Here is a 23,736-nt window from a genome sequence, read left to right as displayed (position 1 = left end):
AAAAGAGGAACCTAGACTATCAAACAAAAGCCTCAGAGATAAGCCTTGCCAACATCAACAGAGAGGCTAATAGCTTTCTAATGGCCCTTACTCTTTATGCTCAATCCTGATCAGCTACAACTGTTCTTGGGAAATAATGGAGTATATAAAACATATAAATTTAAAATTAAAATGGAATGATGGGGGTGCCCAGTGTGATACAGCTTCCCTATAGTTTTCAGCCACCATAAGGTGACGTAGGGTTTGACCTCAAAACAGTTGGATTTTTTTCGTCACTAACTTCCTGTACGTACTTCCATAAATTTGTGGATTATTTGATCTGTTACTAGTACCCATTATCATGTGAGCACATAAGTGCTCCAGTATCTTTTGAAAATATTGATGCAAAAGTGCTTTTATATTGCTTTTGTTTGATCTGCCCACAGCCTGAATTCCTCGAGAGCACAGCTCTTAAATTCAGCATACTAACCATCAGCCTTTTTCAGGCCTTACCCCGATGCATGGGTGATGACTGCAGCATATACTGTGCACCTGGGCAGGTAAGCTCTTATAAACATTTCCATCTGCCCAGCAGATGGCTCCGTGCCTCCCTACTCAGCTCTATTCCATTATCTAGAGGAATAATTAAAACCCTCTTACTCTTCTCAAGTTCTAGAACTCTTACATATGTTCTCAATCTGAGGGAAAACTACCAAACTTCCAACTTAGAGATATTTTCTTTCTTTCTAATTTCTTTCTACTTTTCTCCATAATTATAATCACTTCTTTAATGTTGCATGTTTGCAAAATGATTTAGGCCTGATCCTGAGGGTGCAGAAGTCCTCTCTAGTGTAAGCTGAAGATACTATTATGATAGATGCAGTTTTAATTCACCCTTTCCTGGTAACTTTCCTGTGGTTTGATGAAGGAAACCATATTTCTTTCCCATACATAATTTTATTTAAGAAGAATGACTCAGCATGGAAATCCCATAGAGGGGCTAAACCCTAGGATAGTTGATGTCGCTGATTCTATTGTTGAGGAAGTGAATGGAGACCAATTAAATAGTATAGCCTATGTCAGTTTTCATTCCTTTGCATTCAGCATAATTAATAAATAAGTTTTCAAGGCTAAGGTGATTATTTCTATGTAATCAGAAGTTCAAATAAACATCACACATGACTCTTTACCACATTTACTAGTTAATAAATAAAAATAAAAACTCAAAAGCAGGATGAACAATAAGCCCTATCTAATTTTGGCAATAAATAACACTCTTTAAAAGGTAGAGAAATTAATTACATCAAAAGTCCCCTCTTTAAAAGGTAGAGAAATTAATTACATCAAAAGTCCCTCTGCCACAAAAATAATACATTGCCCATAAATTTATACAACTTCTGTTACTAACAGTATTCCAGAACTTGGAGTGGTGTCATATAGTTTCAGTCAGTTGTATATTAATAAAAATTTATAAAAAAATTATTGGAACACTGTATCGTAAGATATATGACTATTGAAACATTAAGTGCTAAGAACTTGTTAACCAAACAACATGAATTTAATATATTTGAAAAAAAGACATGACAAAATTCTGCAAAATAAAATAAAAATTAAAAAGAATAAAATTATATAAAATTAGTAAAGTTCTGCAAGAGCTATTTCCAGTTTTTTACGTGAGTAAAAAGAAGCCTCAAATCATTACTCAGACTGTAATTGATATATTTAAATGAAACAACAGATTTATCTTAAAAGGTCATAGTGTACAATATGCTGAAAACTACATTTCTGCAACCACTTTTAAGTCTATCATGAATATGTATGTCAGTTCTTAAGTATGTGAGAGGAAGTATAATTTTAGAAAATTCTTTTGGCGGTTGATGCTTCATCTATCTACTTGATTAGGTGGAGCGCACCCTGTTGGTTAGTAAAGCTCACTGCTATGTGCGTCTCTGAGAGGACCACTGGATGGCAGAAGAATGACCCTGAGCATGGCTATCTTATCACAGGGAGTGTGGGACAGAAAAGAAAATGGAAAGGAAAAAGCTGGAGATCATAGTCACTCTCTTTGCTTCCTGGCCTCCTTGAAGTGAGTTCCTCTACCCGGCCACAACTGTGCCCTGCGCTTGCAGCTGAGACGGACTGAAAATTATGAAACTTTCCACATCAGACTACCTTGACTGAGATTCATAACCGAGACTTTCAGTAACATCTGGTGTTTTGGCTAGGTCCACTCATCAAGAAACTACCAACATCTTGGTTTATCCACTAATACAGCCATTCTTCAAATCCAAATCTGAGTTTTGAAGTCTCGCCAACACAGATCTTTGAACATAATCTTTTAGAAGGCTATTTCCAATTTCCCTCTCACTTTAAGATCAATTATTTCTGAAATTTAATGTTTGTACACCTTGATTGCACTGGCCAATTTAAAACTGTCCTGGTAGAAAAGATATATAAATTCAAGTAACGAAAAATTAGAATTAATTTTAATCTTCAATTTTTACATGTTTTGCAAATTATATAGAAAGTAATAACTGTAAGATGTTAGAGAATATGTCTAACTTGGAGACTAGTGATGTTTATGTTAACATAGTAGAGGAGACATACTCCAGCAAGTCTTTATGGGAAAAAAATCCATATTCAGTACTAGACACTGAAAATCTAACAGGCCTTAGCTTGAATTTTTAGAAAAAGAACACCACAAGGAAGAACACTTTCTGCAGAAAACCAAGTGACTTAAAAATAGATTGATAAGAATATGAAAATTAATAAAAGATTATCAGTGCTTTGGGAATTATAAAAATAGAAACAATGAGAGAGCTCTATATAAGGTTTCTCTACAAAAGTAAAGAGAGTTATTTTTTTCCAAATTAAAGACAAGGATGAAGAAATGAAGCATGCAATAAGTTTCTAGGTGCTAAGGGAAATTCTAAAAAGTTGGTGCTGCCTCAGGGTTGTGAGGCACTCTTTGCCCCATCTTTAACAAGATTTCACATCTTGTTAAAAAGTAGGGCTCGTTTTTTGTAGCACTTTAATAGTGAAATGATTAGAATGAGAGAAATGAGTACACGAGTGTTTAGGATTGATGTTTAGCAACAGATAACCAGTTATAATGTTCATCTGCTTCTCCTCAGGGATTCCTGCAGCTCTTCATCTCAGTGGGCTATATATTTATATTTTTCGTACACACAAATATCAGTAACGATTAAAGAAAAAGAGGTCACAAAATTTCAAGATGACATAGGAGGGGCTGGAGGGAGAGGTAGGGAAATGATGTCATCTTTTAATTATCTTTTAATGGGAAAATGTGTCAGTCAGAAGAGAGAATACTAGAAAGACAGTACGTTTAGCTTTTAATGTTCTAATAAACACTTTTAGATAAAGAAAAGTATCCATTTGACTTTAAAAATAAAGGCTTGGAAGTTACAGTCACAACATGTACTGTGAAGGGTCCAAGTTCAAGGAGACTAAGAAGAAATATGCTTCTTGGGTCAATCTTCTGATAATCATGAAGCAGACATCTCTGACTCACTCTCCTCAGGTATCAAGAGGTGACAAATGTACATTTCATTGCAGCCAGCTGAGAAAGCCGATGAATCATAAGGGGAAAATAAAGTATATATTATAACATTGGAGATGTAATTTTATCTACCCTAAATGAGCTCATGAGAGGCTGAGAGTGATAGAGAAACAGTTGTCCCAGAAATCTTCTACTGTGGGTGAGTCTCTGCTTAATTTCACCCAGAGAACCTTTTCTTTATCCAATGTGATGTAAAGCAATACATATGTGTGTGCATGTGTGAGCAAACGTATACAAATATTTGAATCTAGGACTTCCATCAAAATTTCTCTGAAAAGAAAAATCAATCAGAACAAGAGAGAAGAAAAGATTAAAAAGATGTATGAGAAAAAAAATTATCCTTCTCCTTGCAAAAGTGTGTGATGATGCCCTGGGACTGGAAGAGCTCCTTGATGCTTCTGACTGAGCTCTCCACTGGTGGATCCCCTACTCACATCACTATTAAACTCCCCAAAGGGATGTGACACAACCACAGACAAATCAACTAGGCAAACCACTGCCTGCTAAATACAAACTCAACAGAATCACAACACCAATGTACCCACTAGATGACCTAAAGTCTGAAAGTTTTAGCACCCTGGTTCAAAACAATGGAATCTGGAAAAGGCTACATGTACTAAGGCCAGTTTATTACAGATGAACACTATTTCAGACTTCAAAATATCAAATGGTATTCATGTCTAAAGCATGGCATTACTAATATCTCAGCAAGTACCTATGTCCTAGGCAATGCTCAGCCATGAATCTTCCAGAAATGCCATCTGCGGTTGAGCGCTAAGGAGCTTTCAGGGGTCAGTAGTAGAGAAATGATTTTCTCTCACGGAACTCTCTTAAGAATTTCTAGTAGTAAGTAATTTAAAGGAGAAAAACTAATTCACTGAACAATGTTTTCTCCAGCACTCTGAAGGTAATTACGTAAAGAACCTCAGGACCAAATTAAAACCTGGACGTGGTAATGCATGCCTTTAATGCCACCTCATCAGAGGCAGAGGCAGGAGGATCTCTATGAGTTCAAAGCTAGTCTGGTCTGTAGAGTGAGTCCCAAGAGAGCCAGAGCTACATAGTGAGACTCGAAAATTTTTATGTTATTGTATTTTTAAATATTTATAATTTCTATGGTACCATTTACTTCAGTACACATGCTTAGATATTTGGTCATTAAAACAAACAAACAAACAAACAAACAAACAAACATCATCAGAAATCCAGTATCATCTTATTCCCAGTGAAGACTAGACTGGTGGATTCTTAGTTGTTTGACATTGGATTAACCAGAAATAGTTTTTCATCACTGCAAGAGTCAGTTATTTCAGTCCAATTGAAAATAAATAAAGGTTTTACCTAATAATATTTATATTATTTATGTGAGAGGTAGACATTACAGAAGTAGAGAACATACCAAAAAAATTTAGAGGGTTTTCTTTCATTTAAAAACTTTAAAATAATTATTATGCCAAAGAACTTAATTTTATCCCAACAAAATGGTTAAAATATGGCTTAATTAAAAATAACACTATTTGGCATTGATGCTCTCCTGTAAAGGTCTCATCCAAATATATCTAGGCAAATATCAAGCCATGCTTTTTTCTTTAGCTGAGGATTCTGGCACAGATAACCACTTTCCTCAGGGTATTTGTTAGTAGTTCTGTTTAGCTCTACTCTTAGGCATTCTCCATGTATTGAACATTTCCAATAAATGTTAAAGCTATTTTCTTTTTCTTTATGATAGTCATTCTATGTGGTCCAACCAGGTCTAAAGTTAAAAAGAAACTCAGACTGTACTCAAATGCAGTACTCTCTTATCTCAGCCTCTTGAATGCCAATCCTAGACTTTATCACCAAGCACAGTTTCAGGCCATTCAAAAGAGGACCAAGTCTATATCTTTGCTTATCTTGTTATCCATTTACTTCTACTTATTTTGCAACTCACAATTTGTCCTTTAAGTATGAGCAGAAGACAATGTAGATCATATTCAGTTGCACAGCTATGACTACTATTTCTACTCCATTTAGTCTATGCATGTATAACGATTAAGAGTCCATTGTTTGAGTGAAGAACACCTTAGGACCAGCATGATAATACAAAATATTTAGCAACATTTGACAACATACAGGCAATGCATAAATGAGCAAAGAATCCAGAAATGGGCGGAGTAATATTGTTCTAATGTAGACTGAAAACATGATGACTAATAATACCTTATTATGTTATCCTTGGGTTATTCAGGATTCTTGAGAAGAAAAGAATTGATTATTCATATATGTGTAAGTGTGTGTGTGTGTGTGTGTGTGTGTGTGTGTGTGTTTGCATGCACACACACATGCATGCATGTGCATAGTGTGTGTATTAGACAGTGATTTATATTAGAGTGACTTACACTGTGCTCTGGCTTGTACAATAACTGTCTTTTAAAGGATAAACCAAGACTCTGGTAGGTGTTCAATCCACAAGACTGAATATCTCATCTTGTCTTCAGTCTATGTTCAAATCCCAAACAAAGGAATGCACCATCAATGGGACAGATGAGCTTGCCAGTGAAACTGACAGGAAGCAGGCAAAATAGCCCAAGCTTCCTTCTTCTATAGACTTTTAATGTGCGGTGTCAACAAAATATGTGGCTCAGATTTAGGACTGGTCTTCCCAACTCAAATGGTCCTATCAAGAAAATCCTTACAGGGATGCTCAGATGCTTGGATGATAATTGACTCTAGATGTAGTCAAGTTGACACCCAAGATTAGCCATAACAATTTCTAACATTTATTAACTAATACATGAACTATAATTTCTCCCTTTTATAAAGCATATCTACTCTACTTTTATTGAACAGAATTATCTTATTATTTTTAAGGCCAACATTTTTAAATTAAATTTTTTAATTGATATCTCAACAACCTTCATATTTATTCTAGTGATCAGAACTAGACATTTACATCACTTTATTTTTAAAAAATAGTATTGCAAAAAATAATCACTTGTGGTAAAAGATATGAAGATGTTGAAGCACTATGGGATTGCTCTCCACAGATGCTGAAGCCCATGCTCAGGGAAACTGGCATCACTGGTAGACCAGTGACATGTTCAGGTGAACTTAGCTCTAGCTACATCCCAGCCCTTTCTTGACTTGTCTTAAACAGCACTCAGTCATGTGACACTACATCCTTACAATACATTATTTCAAAGCTGTTTGAAACCACCTGTTTATTACTAAAAAACATTCCACTATTACAAAATTTATCATACATTTGACAACATCATGATTTGCTAGTCGTGTACTAAATTGGCAATGTGAGTTAAACAAATCAAGTCTGAAAATTCACTGTAACAGAAATAGTTGATATGAGCTATTGTTCAACATGTATTTATTGAGCACCTGCTGTGTACATAAGGTGCTGTGCTAGACATTGGGTATATAAAAGCAAAGAAGAAGTGATGCCTTTCATGTTTCCAGTTGTAGGTGAACTTCTCTGGTTAGTCCCAGTCTAGCAACACTTTCGACAAGGGGGTTAGGAAGTTGAAAAGGAGCTCTCTAAAAACCTCCAGAAGAAAAACATTTAAAAAGAAATCTTGCCAGTAATAACATATTTTAGAGGAGCCAATAATTCACTGATGTGAATAGGTTAAGCATGTTTAATTAATCACATTCTATACACACACATCAGACGTCTTATACAGTTGATGTATTTCTACAAACGACATTATGCTCCTTTTCTATAAGTAGAATTTTTCACACTTGAGCAAAGTAGCCTATCTTAATAACTTAGACTTTGTTTATGGCATACCCATTTTCTAATCATAATCTTCTCTTCCTCCTGACTAAAAAAAATACCGGGTTGAAAATAAAGTTTAACTTAGCCGTGTTTGTTTGTTCTTGTGTTTTTATGTTGTTGTTTTGTTTTTGTCTAATGAAAGAAAGATAAACCTTTGGCTAAAAAAGATCCAGAATATCGCAGATAAATACACACATAGTGATTTGATGGTGTCTCAAAAATTGTCAAGGAACTTTAGAAGAGCAAATGGATCTAAAAGAGAAGCTTTAATATCTTAGTGCTGAGCCCAGAGCATGGCATTGCCACTTTCAAGCTGTGTCCATTGAATGCATGTCTCTGAGGTGTGAATTGTTAATTCATTTACTATAATGAATAAACTCTTTTACCCACCTTTTAATTTTTCATATTGAAAAAGCTTTCTTGGCTGATTACTAATGGCAGTCACAGCAACTGTATACTCACTGTGCTGGAGGCTGTGTGTCTTTCTGAGAGCTGCAGTTGCCTAGTAAACTTTCTTTGCTTTTCTCCCATTTCAGTCGATTCATTTTGTCCCTGGCAACAGTGAAATGCTTCTGTCTACAGAGCAACTGAACAAGGAAGGTCCTAATAAGTACTTTCTGAGTTAGGAATCTAGTGAGGTCCTTAATCTTAACAAGATTCACGGTACACAGTTTGATAGGGTATAGAAGCAGAAACCAAGAGTTTGAGGCCCTTCTGTGCCATGACTTTGGGTCAACAAGATGGCTCAGAGACTAAAAGTGATTTTTATGCAAGCCCGACAAGCCAAGTTCAACCCCTAGATCTCAAGGTAGAAGGAATGTTCTACTCCTAAGCATTAACTTCTAACCTCTATTTGCACACGTGTGCCTGCATTCGCACACCTTTGTGTGCTCACAGGCACAGCACACACACACACAGTCACACACATACATACACATCCATAGGCGCACACACACAGTCTCTCTCTCTCTCTCTCACACACACACACACACACACACACACACACACACATCCATAGGCACACACATGCACATGCACACACTGGCACACATCCACACACACAAGCACACAGGCACACGTAAATAAAGGACTCACAGAAACAGACAAACCATTGCATTTCATAACTGTACATGAGACACTGAAAAAACAATTACTTTTTCCCTGGACCCTGAAAGAACTGAGAGTTTCTCTGCCCTTATTTTCCCTCAAGACCTGCCATAGTGACTACCATTGTGTCTGCCATAGTGCCTGTGGAGTTTTCCATAAAGGGTTCCTTTGCTTCCGAAATTTGCTTCAGTTTTTATGTATCAAAAAGTGTCCACGCTAAATTCATGTTTATGGACAATGGGAGTAGCTTTTCAAACTATGAAGGTATTTTAGGTCAGTTATAATCGCTATATCAAGCCAAGCCTCTTTCTACAAATATTACTGAACATGACACTTATATATTAATCTATAGTGACAGTTATTAATAAAGGGGAACTTGGTTATATTACTTAACTTTCTAAGTGTTTGCGAGTAAGACTATTTCATAAGAATAATTGTGTTTACATGGGTAGGTGAGACTGAAGGCAGAAACAGAACAAATAACATATGTTTTTCTTTATGTTAATAAGCACATAGCTATTGTCACTCCTGGTAGACAGAGAGCATGAGGAATTTTGTAAGAACAATGCTGTATTTCCATTTTCTATTCTCTTATACTCCTCTTTTGAAAGAAATCAAACTTCTCATGCTTGCAGGCAGTATATTTCAGCATTATTTTCCAGCTGGGTCCTGACATGTTTACATAATAAAAGCTGACAAAAAAAATTGCAGAAAACACAAAACTAAGGAATAAAATTAATTTTATGTCCATGATATTTTTTTACAGAATAAATTTCCTGAATTTCTAAGTTTTATAATAAAAATTTTCTGTATATGAGGTCTTTGTTCATTTAAAGCATTTTTAAAGATTATAGTACAAGGCATTTCAAACGAAAATATTTTCCTAAACTTAGAGACAGGGGAAGTTTGTAGTTGTCTTCTTTGATATTTATCTATTTGTTCTTAAACTTGGGGCCCCTGTACTGTTTGATTTCTTTATTAATGGTCCATTCACCCACTCCTGGCTGCCTATCCATCCATGTCTTCACTGGCTTCCCCTGTTCTCCTGTAGCATCTCCTTTTGCCAACTGATCTATCACCCTCCATCTGTTGAATTTGCCATGTTCTTTCTAGCACAACTCCGCCTCCAGCTTTCCTCCCAGCCACCTATCTTGCTGCCCTTCCATCTGCCAGCACAACAAACATCTTTGCAACCTATTTGTAACCAAAATCATGGCAAGTGTTACACATGAGCTTACCAAACACTCATTTCTTAAAGGGCCAGTGCAATCCCAATAACAACTTGCTATTCATCCTCTTAAAGAGCAAATGCCCACATTTAGCATTTGAATTCTTCTACATCTTAATATTATGAGCCGTGTCCAACATTATGCAATGTGAGGGTCTTGAACAATAGAATGATTCCACCTCTTAAAGACTAATGTTTTAACACTGTTCTTTGGAGCCTTACTTTCTGTGGGGTCCAATCTGTTAATTGTGCATGGTTCATTGTCCAGAATTTTGTATTCAATGATTAGAGACAACATTTTCTTTAATAGGACATTCTCACAATGGTTCATTCCAGTTCAATTCTGTAAGCTTAGTGTTACAGAAATAAGTTTTAATTAGGATATATGCTATAATTACCATAAGATATCAGAGACATTAGATAAACCCTGCTAATTTTAATTTAGTAATTATGATTTTACTATTTCGATAAGTATAGTGCATAAAACATGTATCTTCCCCCAGTGTTGACATATTTACATGACAAGTGGAGGCTTGATTTCTTGTAGTAGAGAGAAGCACACTGGAGATTGAGTAGATCATTGGGAAACATTCAGGTTCTTATATGTTGTTGTCTATTCATAATTCTAAATTATTTACTTTTTATCTACTGTAACTCAGTCACTAGTTAAGGTCAGGTTTACAGGAGGCACATTTTGGATTTATCTTTAAATTTAAAATCATAATTTGACTAAAAGTTATTTTTGACAAATTAAACACTTAAAGTAGTGGGTGTTTACTGCTCTAATTATGTTAATTCATATTATAAGATATATTATAAGATAATATTTTCATATTTGCTATTGACTGACTCTATTATTTAGGTTTGAAATGAGAGTAGATGTGAAAATGAGATGATACTAATTGGTCATTGACAGATAATTCAGTATCCTCACATCTGGAGGATTTACACAGACTCATAGAGGCTGATCAGGAGGCAGAGCTAGTGAAGGGCTCTGTGTCTTCCAAGAGAAAAACAGAGATCAGGTTAAGAGCTTAAGATAGGCTAGTTTGATTTCAGAAGCCCTGGAACACACAGAGACTAGTTATCTTTCCCCTTTCCTACTCTTAATGCTAGAAAATTATTGGTGGTCCAAAGTATGAGCCAGAATAACAAGACTATTATAGTATGGGCTCTGAGGTGGTGGTGTACATTAAAAAATGAGTTCAAGTTGTTTCCTAGCAAGGTCAAATATTCAGAACACAGAGAACAAACGACCAGTGAACATTAGAAAGAAAATTTGAGAGTTATGTGATGTGGATCACAAGAGTCTTTGGCTGCAAATGACTCCAGTGGGATTATCAATGTCTGTGATGCTAAGTGTGCTCAGGATCAAGCCATACACATTCCTCTGGCAGGAAAAGTTTGGTAGTCTGTTCCATCACCTTTCTGCTCAACTCTACCTCATCTCTGGCCTTTGTTTCAGGAGTGACTTCAGAACGGATGCTTGGAACCTTTACATTGAGACTTCTCATGAATATTCTACTACCAGAATCCACTTTTAAACTGGCAATAGGTGTCTTCAGTGCTTCCATGACTTTTGCCAAATACTTTTGGCTGACAATATATTGTACTTCTGCCCTTAAGTTTTTGTTTATGTGATCCCATTGAACATCAAGTCCATCTTCTTCTTTTGCTTATACAGAGCCAGAGACGACATTAGATCCTTAAATATGCACTTATCACACTAAGTTGCCCTTGAGAGGAAGGGTATTGAGAAATTATATATATATATATATATATATATATATATATATATATATATATAATTATTTATATGTACACACACACACACACACACACACACACACATATATATATATATATAGTAAAAAAGAGGGTCAGTTGGTGAAATAAATACTAAGCTGTTTTTATAAGATTGAACCCCCAGTCAGCTCTTTTTTGTTTGTTTGCCTTTTGTTTTTGTGAGACAGGATCTCTCTATGTAGCCTGAATCTCACAGAGATTCACATGCCTCTGCATGTAGATTAATGGCAGACAGCACCACACACCCCAGTCAATTTCAAAGAGCATTTCTGAGGACTGAAAAGATGGCTTCACAGTTAAGATTCTTTGCTCCTATTCTGCTGAAACCAAGTTCAGTTGCTGGCATCAAATCCTGTGACTCAGATTCCTCCATAACTAATACCAGCTCCAGCAGCCAATGGTTTTACTTCTGGCTTCTGGGAACACACACACACACAAGCACACCATACACACAGTTACACATAATTAAGGTGTAATTAAAAAGTAAATACTTTAAAATAGTATATATGAAAAATATAAAATAGTAAATGTGAAAAATGTCTCATATAGTATATTCAGGAGACATGTTTTAGGAGGGACTACTCCTGTCATTTTTCCAAAAGGAGCTAAAAGGAAATGAAGTTTTTCCTTGCCAATCTGTGTAATCATTCATACAGGGAAAGCTCCATGGGTTTCTGGGACAGTCTCTGGGACTCCCTAAGGGGCACTTTCTTACTGTGCAAATAAGCTATTATTTAATCAACTTGTGTGTGTGTGTTAATGCTTGTGAAAATGGGAACAAAATCCCTCTTCAAATATTGATCACCATGTCTCTTACTCTTCCACAAGTGATCCGTAACACCCACAATCTTAGCTGAATTATTTTTATATGTGTGTGCTATTTTGCATTATTCTGACATGCTTTTCATCCGTCCTAATAAAGTTTAATTGCATAGGTTTGATAAGAACAGACTGGCAAATGACAGAGAAAAGAGATCTTGTTATTCCCACAGATACCGTGAGAAAAGGGCTTATCACTGTTGGCTCTTCCAAGACGCATGGGGTCTGGCTGGAAGGTAGAGGAGAAAGCACATACCTCTACTTCAATTTGTTACAAGGTGGGTCCATTTCATATCTATATCATATGTATTCCCTATGTTGAAATTCACGAGTCTATCATTTTGAGATGTTCATACCACCTGCTGTCTTACTCTGGAAGTATTAACAAAAAATTTCAAATGTATCATCAAACCTTACATTAATGAACTCCATCTAGAATTGCTGCTTCCTAAGCTTGATGCATATAAAAATCCCAATTCTATCAATTTTTCCGTTCAATCTTTGTATGTTATGTTTGGCTACTACATCCATTCCTCAGCCAGATGCAACAGACAGAACTGCCATTCTCACCACTCAGAATTCACTACGCATCCGTAGGCAACAGCATCCCGAACCTTCTGTCCCTCCTTTCTTTTCCATTTTCCTTTGGATTCTAAGAACCACCTTGGGCAGTAGGCATTTGAGAACTGATTATTGTGACTCAGCATCAGGAGAACCCCAACAGGCAGGAACTTCCCTTTCCCTGTTTCCCTTCCCTCAGGGAGAACTCCACCTGTGAGTTACATAGTGTAGCTGGATTACATTAGTCCTACAGACTGAACACATCAGAAGGTGCAAGCCGTCTGTGCCACACCAGGCTGCTTACAGAAGCCCAGGTGATGGAGGAATGCTGGCAGAACGGGCTATGCTATGGCAAAGGCTTAGAAAGTGGATTGCCTGGCCTGGCCGCTTCTCACTGTTAAGGATTTCTTTGTTTTTCAGGAAAATGATGCCCATTGTAAAAAAAAAAAAAAAACAAAAAACAAAAAAAAAAACAAAAAAAAAAAACAAAGAAAAAATCTAATTGGCTTTCTACAGTTTGGTTACTGACAGATAACAGCCATATTTTAAAAATTTAGTCTCAACAAATATGCTTTATGCATATCATATATCTTATAAATTATGAATTATTGTTTGGCATATACATATATATTCACTAATAATATAAATGTACTTGTAAAAGTAGCCCTAAGAAATTTTACAGTTTGAATCCTTAATGAACACTTATTGATCTAGTTTTGTTCCCTAAAACGAAGCTCAGGGATTCATGTGCTGATCATTTATTTGCACTTATAAACTGCCATGTTTAGCAAATAGTTTTAATTGACAAAAACATCTTATCAATATAGTCATAGAGTACTATGTGTTCTGCTTGTTGAGTTTTTGTAAGTGTTCTTTGTTTCACATACAGGGAAGTCTACAATTGTCATCAGCTTAATTTTTAAAAACAGTAGGAAAAATAACTATAATTTCCAAGTCAATTTTACAGTATTCTATTGTAACACTTGTCATTTTGGAATACTGTGTTCTTGACAGCAGAGGGAGAGCATAGGTAAAAAAAGTCAGGATGCCTGGGGGCAAAGGGAGGGGGAGGATGGGGTGAAGAACTCTGGGAGGGGATACCAGGAGGGAGGGGCAACATTTGGGATGTACATAAATAAAGTAATTAATTTTTGAAAAGTCAAATTGTCTTGTTTCTGACAAGGTCTTCCCTCAAGGACATGCTATTGCAAATCGTTTCCCTTTACTTACATCTGCTAAATTAAAAAAAAAAAAAAAAAAAAAAAAAAAAAAAAAAAAAAAGCAAGGCGGTATGACTGAGTCCTGCTGCATTTTCCTTTAGGTCCGGGGAACTGAGTACCTTGGGTGTGATCAGCTTTTAGTACAATTTGAAATGCGGACATCAAGGTAGGAATCTGAGCTGAGCCTAAGCCCAGCCACAGCCCTGCTAAAACTTCTCCAGCAGGAGGTGACTTCCACTTACTGATTCAGCTCACTCCCAGGCTGCCCCTCCCCAGACTGCCAGCACCCATCTAAACAAGGCACACACATCTAAGTTCCCGTACGTTCTTGAAAAGCCGTTGCATGCAAAATAAATACTTCACACCCATACCGTCCGATAGAGAAAATAATGTCATCTCTCAGTTAACACAATAATAAGTGAGGCTGAACGAGGAGCTCTATACCATGAGCGCCGCATCGCATCACCTTAAGCCCAACTCGGCACATTCGCCTTTGCAATTACCTAACCTAGAGAAAAATCGCGGACTCACCGTGTGTGTTGAATCATCTGCCGATCTTGGTATAATACCTGCTTCAAATTGTCCCTTTGAATGTCTCAGGGAGAGTTATGACACAATCGGCTTCTCTTCTGCAGCAGAAGGCAAGTTAAAAGGACCTCAAGCTGTGACCTCAGAGGCAGGCACAGCCGCTCCCTTCCTTCAGCCAACCTTCTGCAAAGAACAGGTTACAAGACTGCAAAGCTAGATCTCTACATAGCAATACTTTCAAATACAGCATTCTGGGCTATGAGCTGCGGATTTACATTCCCGAACCTGTCTGGCTGGAGTCAATGCTGCTTCTGTGCCTGAAAATATTAAGCATTTCACTGCAGTCGCTTCATGCAAGAAACTATCTGAGGCGACTTCACAAACCCTGTCATTCTGTTCAGGGACTAAAGAATGAGCAGGGCATGCATAATTCATGCATTGGAGTCTTCAATGCACTTCCTGTAGCCTGGGTTCTACCCAGTAATGGGCTATTGATCACCTCATCCCTAAGACAATCGGAGCACCCTGATTGGTTTATTTCCACAAATAAAATTACAACCTAAATCATAGGCAGAAGTCTCCAGCCTGGCTGCAGCCTCTCAGGGAAGACATTCTCAGAGCCGAAATGACATCTGCAAACTGCAGAATGTCGAAGCTGGACTCTTTGGGGCAGAAACGACAGGATCTGCTGTTTTCGTTCATTTGAAAGGGCATACTTAGTACAAGATCAAGCCGGGTATTTCACATTATCGGTATAACACACAGAGCTGTTTGCTTCTCCGTCATTGCAGAGACATCAAGAACAAATGAAAATTAAGAAAACAAATACATAAAAGACACACACGTGGCAGCAAAAATTAGCATTTTACCTGCCTCACTGGGTCACAGTTCTTAGAAGAATTATTCTAAAATAGTTAGCTTGTCATTTCGGCGGTGTGCAAAGCGTTTCTTTTATTCAAAATCACAACGGATCAGGTGGTTAACTCTATTAAATATTCCAGACCATAATTACTTTTTATTATGGGTGTGTCAGTGATTCTGAGATTTTTTTTCCCCTCTGAGCATTAAAGCTTCAAAGAACACATCATTGTTTACAGTAGCTGAAAAAAAAATAGCTGTTCAACAAAATGTACATTTAATTATCCTCAGATTCATTTTTTTTAAAAAACAAAGAAAGAAAGGGGTCCTAGCACTTTAAAATATCATCATAGTATTTGCAGAAATACTACTGAGCAAGGTCCCTGTGAAAATGTTTGCATCTAAAGTTAGTCTACATCTACTGTTCGAAGACCTCCAGACTAAAACTAGTTGTCTTGTGTTTTTACACAGGAGGCAGGAACTTAATGCTCTTGAAGTCACTGAGAGCCATGAGCTCAGGTCTCCCCAAAGACTTTTTAAGCACACATGAGTGCACACAAACACACATGCAAGTGATATTACTCTGCTATCACACTTGAGTCCCTCATAATGCCAGAGTCAAACGTTCTTGCCTTGGGGCTAAAGATCTGTGATGACAGAACGACCATCTTCTCACCCAGCACTGTAGATGGGTGAAGAGCAATTGCCTTTGGGAGAAGCATGACTATGTCGGTCTTCGGTCAGTAAACCAACAGTAGATGCCAGCGTTTAGAGGCACTAAAGGTATCAATGGGAACACAGGTGCGGTGGAGAGATAAGTTGAAAAACAGTCTTTTTTTTTTTTTTTCTAAGTTAATAGGAGGAAGATCTGTACCTGACTGATGGAGTTTCTTCTAAAGCAGACTGCATAGCAGTGCGAGGCACTAACCAACCAGTTACTTTGGTGATATACAGTCTATACTCACGCTATTCTCTTATGCCAAGGGTAGTTCTTACACTTGAATTTATATATTATTACTGCCAATCTAGCAAAGTTTAACTAAATTACACAGTAGATCTTTTCTTTTAATGTTTTTCTTTCTCTTTCTCTTATTATTGATCTTCACTGTCAAATATAGGATTGAAAGGACTCAGATTTTTTAAAAAATATTAATTTAGAGATCTATTAAAAGACACAATTTCTCATAAAAGATCATCTCATTTAAAATAGCAAAAGTTGGGCATAGAGAGAAACAGCTTGTGAGTTAGGAGCACTGACTGCTTGCTCTTCAAGAAAAGAATTCAGTTTTTTTTAAAAAATTAATTTAGAGATCTCTTAGAAGACACAATTTCTCATAAAAGATCATCTTATTTAAAATAGTAAAAGTTGAGGATAGAGATGACTCATCAGTTAAGAACACTGACTGTGCTTCTAGAAAACCTAGATTCAAACCACAGAACCCACATTATAGCTTACAAACAAATCGATAACTCTAGTTACAGAAAATCCAGCACCTTCTTCTGGCCTCTGACTGCATCATGTAAACACAGAGTAAACAGATATGCATGCGCTCAGAACACCCATAACAATAAAATAAAACAAATAAATTATAGCTCTTTAATTTAAGGTAAATAAATACATAAATAAAAACGCAAAAAAATAGATGGTTTTGGAATATATTGGGTATGAGAATATGAGGGTACTATCATATAGAGAATTTAAATTAGTGCTATAACATTCAATAACTATAAATCACATGAATCAATAGTGTATGTCTAAGAGTTTTAGTTTGGTTCATCTTTCTAAATAGAATGAGAGGAATTCCCATGTCTTTTCCCATAAAAAGGTGCATGACATTGATCTAAAATGAAGATTGTGAATTATCTACGCCAACTATCTGAAAATGGAGAGAACAAACACATGTGTGCAAGCACACACACACACACACATACATGCACACACACACACAGTTTCATACACACACAAGGGGCAGGAGCAAGGAGGCAAATATTTGATCTAGAATTAGGAGCCGTCAAAAAAAATAGGACAATGATGTATAAGATAAATAATGAAGACAGTAAATCCCAAAGAATTCAGAAGGCTTTAATAAGTTCTGAGTGAAACTGATAGCAGAGAGGAAACTACAGCACTCCCAGGGTAAAACAAAGCTTTAGGCTGTAATAAAGACCCAGTGTCCATTCTCCTAAAGTCTGGCTATTCCTTGAGGAGGGTGGAGAGGATGAGACTTAACCATTCATTCAGACGGATGGAAAAGAGAAATGGTAATTTCAGGTAATTTGATCTCCTGGAAAATCGAAGGACTTCCCCACATTTTGAATTTATAATGCCCGCAGAATGCAGAATAAATTTGGCAAAGGACAGCAAAATAAATAAAAAATTGGGAATAAACCAAGGCATATGTTAGACTGTCAAATTTATAATATGTATTAAGATGTATAACTAATCTTCTCAACTCCTATTATTTTGAACAATGTGTTTTGAATAACCCAGAAATAATCAAATAATTACTAATATAAAAATTTGGAGGAAGAATTCGTTGTTTTTAAGACAAGGGATGGGAACTATACAGAGGGACTGTGTGCACCTGTAATTAATTACAGTCCTTCTATTTGTCTCTGTTTTACCAATATCATGGAAACACTCTTACTCACAACCCTCTGGTTATTTAAAAACATGTTTGTGTAACATCTACATGCCCCAAATGATTTTCCTACACGCTAGAAAGCCAAACATGCATGTAGCAGTGTTTGCACAGTGTTTATATTAGTTCAGAAAGCATGCAAAATCGTGACCACAAAAAAAAATGTTAAGAGTATAATCACTAATGCACATGATGACTTGAGGAAACTTCTAGAACACAGAAACTGAGCCTGTGTGCTAAGTACGCGCTAGAAACATGAAAACTTCTCTTAAGTGTATTTCACTGCTTCAGGCATCATGGTGGAAATATCAACATGGCTACCTATCCTATGGAGAACACTTGTAAATGAATCGTTTACGGGGGTGACACTTAAACTGGTTGGTGTAACAGAATAACATAGGTTGTCATGATGCACTGTATATCAGGTTCTCCTCACCTTAACACTAAGACCCTGCAGTGGCATCCACACCTCTTGAACATCAGCCATGAATAATGAGAGCAAATGTGTGCTTATCATAATTTGGGTGAGAATTGGGTAAGAGCACAGAGCACAGTCACTACAAGTACACAGCTGTTCTTGAAAGCTCCCTTCGTTGTTTCATCTGTACGTTTTTATTAATCTCACAGTGTCACTAGGAAATTTAAATATTGTCATCACCTTATGCCACTTAACACAGTTTCTGTGTAACACTTCTTCGTGCAGGAAAAGGCGTTTCCAGAGGGAAAGAATATCATGTGGACATGAAAGAGAACAGGAAGCCATTGTGAGCTTGAGAAAACTAAGTGTCGATGGTAGGAGACCATGAGACACCATGAACATATTGACAGTATGAGAACCTGGGACACTATAGTTACATTGAAGCCATAAATAGCAGGACATTATGGATATATTGATGTTATAAGTAAGTGGGACATTATGGGCATATTGATGCTAGGAGAATATGGGACACCGTGAAAATATCAATGATATTAGAATGTGCGACCTTATGTAAATTAATCCTATGAATATGTAGAACAGCATAAAATATCACTGGTATGAGAATATGAGACAGACAACAAAGACATATTGATGCTACAAGGCTGTGTGACACTGGGCATAGGGACGCTATGAGAATTTGGGACATTGTGGACATAATGATGGTATTAGAATGAGTTTTGACATACATGTCTTGAGATAAGACAAAATTATAGAAAAATCTGATGTATAAAGATATTCTTTGTAAGATACATATGTGAAAATCCCAGATATACTGCACATTTATATGGTATATAGTTATATGGTGATATATGGTGATGTTGTGGAGAGAAGAGCATAGACTAGCACAACCAGATGCAACGCGCATGTTTAGTTCATTTCTATTTAGAGTCTACCAGAGGTGATTACGGGTATGAGGCATATCTGGTGACTTGCAGATGAGGAGAAAATGAACATGCTTAAACTTCAGAATAAGTAGTTCTCAGCAGGTTATGAGTTGAGAAGAGCTATAGAACATGTTGTAACTTGTAACCTGTCTTTGTGCCCTCACCTCTGGCACACTCAGAAAGCCAATAAAAGTGTAAAATAAAAAACATATTGGTAGCTGAAAACTATAGTGAAATGAGACTCTACTGTTAGATGTGACCAGAAGGGTTAAACCACAAAGGAAAACTAGGAGGCGATGACTTAGACACACACGGTTCCTGTGGACAAATTGATAGTGAGGTTAGATCTCATTATTAGGTTGGTAGACATTCAGGGCTATTCAACTTGTGGAAATAAGTGAAATATTTCACAAAATGAAAATGTACAAGAAAAGGGTGGAAGGTTGAGACCTGAAATGCAGAAGAGGCATGATCATAAGACCCCCCCTCGTCAGCATCCTGACAGAACGACAAATAGCTGAGTGCACACTGCTGATATGTAGTGTACAGATTATGCCAAAACCTGAAGCAATGCTTCTTTACAAACATCGATACTATTCTGAACATAAGAAAGTCTTGGTCAGTTAATTAGCATTTCTTTCCATTTTATCAATAAAAACTCATGGTCAAAGATTTTTTTAAAAAAAAATGTTCAATTTACATGGTGCATGATGATATTGGATGTTTCTAGAGATATACACAGGTAAGTGGAAATTATGAAGAAAATTTTAATTATCATATCAATTTTAAATTCCAGATATAGATACTTATGAGGAAATTAATGGATGGTAGGATGCAAGATCATACTCAGTACTAAGAGGACACCTTTAACAGACAGATTATAAACCTAAATACTTTCTACAATAGTAACTTTTAATAAGCGAGGGTAAGGAAAAGTGAAAATAACTTAAAATTCTTTAAGCTGGAGACTCTTTCCAATGTTGACATTTCCTTTTCATTAATAATAACCAGGAAGGTGGAAAACATCAAACAACAACAACAGTCAAAACCAACACCATTATTCCAGGTCACACTATTAAAGCACAAAACCAAACAAAACAATAGAAAGCAATTTCTTTAGCCACCAAGAATGGGTTTCAAGCATATAGCATCAACTGAGCAATTAAGAGTGCCTGCTGCTTTTGCAGAGGACCCAGGATAGGTTTCCAGCACTCAGATGATAGCTTAAGACTTTTCTAGGCATAACTCTAGTACTAGGGGATCCAGCAGGTTCTTCTGGCCACCACGAGCACCAGACATGAATGCAGTACATTTATACACATCCAGGGAAATCACCCATACACATAATATAAAAACAAATATCTTTTTATAAATGAAATACTTTCAGTTCAAGAAGAAGAAAATTGGGTACAGATGAGAGGTTCACCAGAAGTCTCAAAACTCTACCACACTGTTCAGACAACACTAAATAATTCCTAGTTCTACAAAAAAAAATAGCTTTACCCTAATATTTTAATGCACTCTCAGATATTGGTGTACTCAAATCATTTCCTTGGTTTAGTTAAAATGACCTAGTTGTAATTCATGTAACAGACTACTACAACCCCTACAGTTAGTTACAGTATAATTAAAACTACAATCTAAAGTATTTTAAGTCTGTAAAACTATTATAGATAACCACAATAATCCCTACTTAACCACACTTACTAACTATACTAAAAGAAGCAGCTTTTCCTTCAGGGGGTTAAATGCTCTTAAGTGAATGCATGAGTAACTCCAAGTCAGCAGCTGTCTAAACCTATGCTACCCCGGGAGAGCCGCTGAGCAGCCTTGGGCACAAAGCAGTCTGCCTTTCTAAAGAAACATCAGGGAAATGCTTGGAAATTATAGCTCACGAGTCTTCTCTGGGAGCAAATTCAAATATTTTCAATTCTGTTGGGTCAAAATAAACGTTCAGTTCTAGACAAATTAGACTTATGGTGGTATGTAAGACCTATCTCATTATGTGCCTTCTATTGCCAAGCCTTGTAAATATCTGTGTATTCTTAATGACTTGGGGATTTTTGTGCTTTGGGAAAGTGTGCCTAAACCATGAATAACTTAAGAATGTCTAGTGGATAATGATATTAGTCAGATGTCAGAATAGTAGGCAATGGGTTTCTTTCTCCCTCCATGATAGGGCAACAATTAGAGATTCAGAAACAATAGTGGCAAGGTATCCAACTAAGAATCTCCAAGAATTATGGCAAAGAACAGAGGACAATCTAGAAAAAAAATACTGCTTGGTATATGGCACATCTAGAGACTCTTACGAAGCTGGAACATCAATATCAGCAATGCATAAGGTACTGCCATGGTTGCCAGTGTTCCCAGTGGCCTTCCCTTCACAGGAAATGGCCTTTTCCTGTTGGACTTGTCAACAGCCACTATCAGTTTGAAATTTCTTCATGAAGAGATACTCTGTACCTACCCCTAAAAAGGATCCATACTTGTCCATTACACACCTTGTAATAAATATTTCATGTGCCCCAGAGCCTGGAATTACAGTCTTACCAAGCCATCATGCTCCATAACCACCTTTATATTTGTGTGCCCATGTTTTAAACACTGGTGGAACTAACTCTATTGAGCCACTGAATCTCAAGCCCTGGTTTTGTGAACTGTGTTCACAGCTGGTCTTCGAACCCTTGCTCCACTGACATTGAATGAGCCATACTTCAGACATCAACATTACTACTGGCAAGCAAGTTGATACTGGAGGCTCCAGAGCCATTGTTGCCCATATGATCCTATGCCCTGTTCTCCAGTTCTGTGGCCACCCTCAGGCACTTTAACCATTTCTGCAGCAGACACATTTATACCCCACAGTGTTAACGCTTCAGTGGCTCTGTGTTTTCCTGCACTCAGAATCCCATTTCCATGTGCCTTTTATGAGCATATGTGTCACACAGTGTTACCAATAGAGGGACCAGTGCCAAGGAGGCTCACACATACCATAGTGCAACCATATTTCTCTCTTGGATATTATTGCCATGAGCATGACCTTGGCATGAACACTAGAACATGAATTTCCATGGGAAACAAAAGTGATCAAGAGAATCCCGAAAGACTTGATCAGAAAGACCTCAGCCACCTACATTGCTCTGGTGTGACCTCCAAGTTTTTCCAGTAGATGCCACCTTTATTTAGCTCAGCAGTGTCTTCAGCTGAAAGCACTCTACTGAGACCATGATGCCATGTTGGAGGCACATCGGTGCTGAGCATCCTCGTAGCTATCCCCAAAGGAAGGTATTTCACCACCAATATTACTCGTTTGTTTTGTTTTGTCCAAGACAAAGTCTCCTTATGTAGCCTTGGTTGTCTTGGAACTCAGTCTGTAGACCAGGGTGGCTTTGATCTCACAAATATCCACCTGCCTCTGCCTGCCTAGTGCTGGAGTTTAACGGTATGTGCCACTACACTTGGCTCCCCCCCAAAATTCTGCTAAGTCAAAATAGAGTAGTCTTTAAGTAGAAAACTATAATAGGATTTGACCATGAACATATAGAGTTAAAAGTGAGAGATTTTAATACACTGCTTACCAGATGTTAGTAATAGATAAATTTGACATAAAACTGGTAAGAGAACTGGAGATTTAAATACAATATAATCCTCTGGCAAACATTGCTCCAAATGATTACATTATTATTCTAGCATATAAGAATATGCTGTGGGCTTATAAGAAGATGTACATATTTATACAAACACTGAAGATTTTATTAAGTTTGTTCAGCTCACATCAGTGAACATTGTATATACACAAATCCATACCCCCTGCCCTAGTCACAAAGACTACAAGCAACACAGTTAATACTGTTATTTTTTTTAATAAAAATATTTAAAACCAATTTGGACTGCAAAATCTTCTCCCTAAATACAGCAATTTCAGACTATATTTAGGCAATGTTTTTCACACACTTCTTTTTCTTGTAGATTGAAGATATTTAATAAAGGGATTTTTAAAATCAGCTTTTGATATATAAGCTTTACAGAATATTTTGTTCTCTGCCAAAACCTATGTCCTGTGGCAGGATATTAATGTATCAAGAAGTTCTTTTGTAAAAAATATTTGGCCTTATGAAGCTATTGGACAGGAAATCAACTTTGCTTTTTCATGGGGAAATTTATATTGATTCTAGCAACAGTAATTTCCTAAAGAAAGATTTTATCACAGGTGCTTGTAACATAGAATTAAACAGGCAGCCTTTAAAGTATCTTGAAAAATAAAACCTCATATC

General features: G+C 36.8%; 1 protein-coding gene across 4 annotated transcripts in view; it reads right to left on the bottom strand.

The window, feature by feature from the left end:
• The window catches only part of Cntn1 (contactin 1), a 285,977-nt gene that overhangs the window by 161,884 nt on the left and 100,357 nt on the right, over window positions 1–23,736 (bottom strand). The window contains exon 1 of one of the 4 annotated variants that reach the window (XM_034516363.2): window positions 14,601–15,105. The exons of 2 other annotated variants lie outside the window; for them this stretch is intronic. The gene's annotated coding sequence lies outside the window, so the exon portion shown is untranslated. Of the gene's footprint in view, window positions 1–14,600; window positions 15,106–23,736 lie in introns of those variants that run through there. One more of the 4 variants, XM_076911931.1, reaches the window with a different exon arrangement.

Source organism: Arvicanthis niloticus, chromosome 13 (genome assembly GCF_011762505.2).
Source record: "Arvicanthis niloticus isolate mArvNil1 chromosome 13, mArvNil1.pat.X, whole genome shotgun sequence".
Classification (NCBI taxonomy): domain Eukaryota; kingdom Metazoa; phylum Chordata; class Mammalia; order Rodentia; family Muridae; genus Arvicanthis; species Arvicanthis niloticus.
Note: the sequence above shows the minus strand (reverse complement) of the source record. Positions and strands in the feature narration are given on the sequence as shown.